Consider the following 3,579-nt stretch of genomic DNA (forward strand, 5'->3'; position numbering starts at 1 on the left):
AAGGTAAGTGCTGAAGCCAATATTCCCTTAGGGCGGGTACGTTGGTATCCGTAGATCCAACGACTACCAGGTAGTGTGATAACTCTGAGAACGGCGTCCCAGTCAAATTGGTACATCTGGCGCTTGAGTGTGGCTTCTTGAAAATCGTCCAATCCTTCTGGAACAGGGGGAAGACCTAGAGCTTTTTGAATGGCCTCTTCTGTAATGGGGACTTGCTTCTGACAGACAAAGATAGACTGCAGGGTTGGCAGGTGGAAGTTGGAGTAGAACTCGACTACCCAAGAAAGATTGACCTGCCTCGGCTGTCTCTATAGGAAACCCCATTGTCTTTGTGCAATTTGCGGCTCAACAAAGGTAGCAATATGGTTTGGGAGGAGAAGATGATATTCGTTGTTGTAACTCCTTTCTGCCAGGATGGGGAACATCTGCTCACAGTAGCGATTGGGAAATCGCGCAGTGTCCTTTGCTGGGAAGGCTTTTTCTTTATCATCAACCTTTATAATCCTCTTCGTTCTTTTTGTTGAGGGTTTAACCGCAGTTGAAGAGGGCTCTGCCACTAATGTTCTTTTTGTTCCTCTTCTTGCTGGTGGTTTGGGAGTAGCTTTCTCTTTTCCTTTCTTGGTGGCCATCCTGAAAAGGGAAAAAAAGAAAGTAACGTAAATTCAAAGAGATAGAGCAAGGAAGAGGGTTGTATAAGTAATAAACAATGCACGGTAAAGAGGATGTTGTTAACACATGGTCATGACTACATGTGAAAAGTTCATCAATGGAAATATACCAAGTGCATTGGAGGATAATTAAATGCAAGGGGTTTATTGGCATGCAGGCAAAGGCATGAGTAGCATAGATCAAGCATTTAATTAGTTGAATGTGTTATCACTCGTAACAAACTAGCCATCACGTTTGTATTGACAATTAATTCAATTAATACAATAGTAAGGGGAATTTGTGAAAAGCAAGCATTGAATACTAGAATAGAATAATGTAGAAAAATGCATGATGCCATATGGGCTTTTTCACAAACACATAGCATGCATGGTAAATAAGGTATAGAAAGTATTAAAGTGAACATGCAAGCAACCCTTTAAAAAGGTAATATATAATTGCCAAACAATTTTACAACAATCCACAAGCATATAATGAGAAATAATGACTCAAATAAATTTCCAACATCAAGTAAAAAGGAAAAAGAAAGAAAAGAAAATATGCATAATGAAAGTAAAAAGAAAAGAAAAGAAGATAACATATAAAAATAAGAAGAATAATAGAAAATTAAGGGGGAAGAAGAAAAGAAAACCTTGTTAATGGCGGTGAGAGAGAGATAGAGTAGAAAGTGAGAAAAAAGGAAGAAGGAAGAAGGAAGAAATAAGGAGGGAAAAGAGAAAATAGGATTTGGGGAAAAGAAAGATAAGATAATTGGCAAATCAGGGAAGCTGTGCAGCGCAAGCGACGCGGTCGCGTGGAACACGCGGTCGTGCGACTTTCACTTATATTAATTGACGCGGTCGCGTCGGTCACGCGATCGCGTGACCTGTTTTATGCTACTGGCGCGAGGGCAGCCTCGCACTTGCGCAACTCTCTGTTCAAACTCTTATTGTGCCAAATGTTGGGTGACGCGATCGCGTGGGGCATGCGATCGCGTGAGTGGCCATTAGAAGGATATGACGCGGACGCGTGAGCCATACGTCCGCATGGGAAGAATTGTGCGTTCAGCGCCAATCCAGCACCACTCTAGCACAACTTTCTGTTGTGCACCCTTTTCACGTCGAATTCCAGGGCACGCAGCCGCGTGAGTGACGCGGTCGCGTGGGAGGCCAATGTTCCCACACGACGCGGACGCGACAGTGACGCGGTCGCGTGGGGCGATTTGTGCCACGGGCACGCCTCCAGCCATGCTCTCGTGTGACTCTATGTTCTTTTTATTATTTTCTCCAATCACCTGCGACGCGGACGCGTCAATGATGCAGTCGCGTCGCGAATTTTTTTTTTTTTAAATAAAAGTATGTAAATGCAGATGCACGAAATGTACTAATAAAGAGAAGAGTTATTGAATAGAAAAACTAAGAATAAAGAAAAGAACGATCATACCATGGTGGGTTGTCTCCTACCTAGCACTTTGCTTTAACGTCCGTAAGTTGGACGCTCCACTAGCTCAGTCTTCGGCTATGTGGGGATCTTCCAAGAGGAAGATCTCGAGCTCCTTTTTTTTCTTCATCCTCTCTTCATGGTACAGCTTTAAACGTTGTCCATTAACTTTGATAAGTTCAGAGCTTGAAGGATGACTTAGGTGAAAAACTCCGTACGGTTCGGCCTTCTCGACTCTGTATGGACCTTCCCATCTTGATCTCAACTTGCCTGGCATGAGCCTCAGTCGAGATTTGTAAAGGAGGACTAAATCCCCATGTTGGAACTCTTTTCTCTTGATGTGTTGATCATGTACAGCCTTCATCTTCTCCTTGTATAGTCTTGAGTTCTCATAAGCTTCTAGGCGAAGGCTTTCCAATTCTTGCAGTTGCAACTTCCTTTCAGCTCCGGCTTTCTCAATTCCCATGTTGCACTCTTTTACTGCCCAAAAGGCTTTGTGCTCTACTTCAACAGGGAGATGACAAGCTTTTCCATAAACTAAGCGGAAAGGACTCATCCCAATGGGTATTTTGTATGCTGTTCTGTAGGCCCAGAGTGCATCTTGTAGCCTGGTGCTCCAGTCTCTTCTATGAGGTTTGGCTATCTTCTGCAAGATACGTTTTATCTCTCTGTTTGACACCTCGGCTTATCCATTAGTCTGAGGATGGTAGGCTGTTGCAACCTTATAAATTATCCCATGCTTCTTCATTAATCCTGTTAGTCTCCTGTTACAAAAATGGGTGCCTTGATCGCTCATGATTGCTCGTGGTGATCCAAAGCGACAAATAATGTGGTTTCTCACAAAGGAAACAACAGTGTTAGCATCATCAGTGTGGGTAGGAATTGCTTCCACCCATTTGGAAACGTAATCCACAGCTAACAATATATAAAAATAACCATTAGAATTTGGAAATGGACCCATGAAGTCAATGCCCTAAACATAAAAAATTTCACAGAAAAGCATAATTTGTTGAGACATCTCATCCCTTTTGGATATATTACCAAATTTTTGGCATGGGAAACAAGATCTATAAAATTCAGCAGCGTCTCTAAAAAGAGTTGGCCACCAGAATCCACAGTCTAAGATTTTTCTAGCTGTTCTTTAAGGGCCAAACTGTCTTCCACTCTCAGATGAGTGACAGGCCTCTAAGATAAACTGGAATTCTGATTGAGGCACACAGCGTCTAATTACCTGGTCAGCGCCACATCTCCATAAATATGGGTCATCCCATATATAATATTTAGACTCATTTTTCAGCTTGTCTCTTTGATGCTTAGAAAAGTTTGGAGGAAAGGTGCGGCTAACTAGAAAATTAGCTACAGGTGCATACCAAGGGACTACCTCAGATACTGCTTGCAGGTTATCAAATGGGAAATTATCAGCTATAGGAGTGGGGTCATCTGTAATGTGCTCAAGGCGACTCAAGTGGTCTGCCACTAAATTCTGGTTACAAC

Source organism: Arachis hypogaea, chromosome 11, assembly GCF_003086295.3.
Source record: "Arachis hypogaea cultivar Tifrunner chromosome 11, arahy.Tifrunner.gnm2.J5K5, whole genome shotgun sequence".
Classification (NCBI taxonomy): domain Eukaryota; kingdom Viridiplantae; phylum Streptophyta; class Magnoliopsida; order Fabales; family Fabaceae; genus Arachis; species Arachis hypogaea.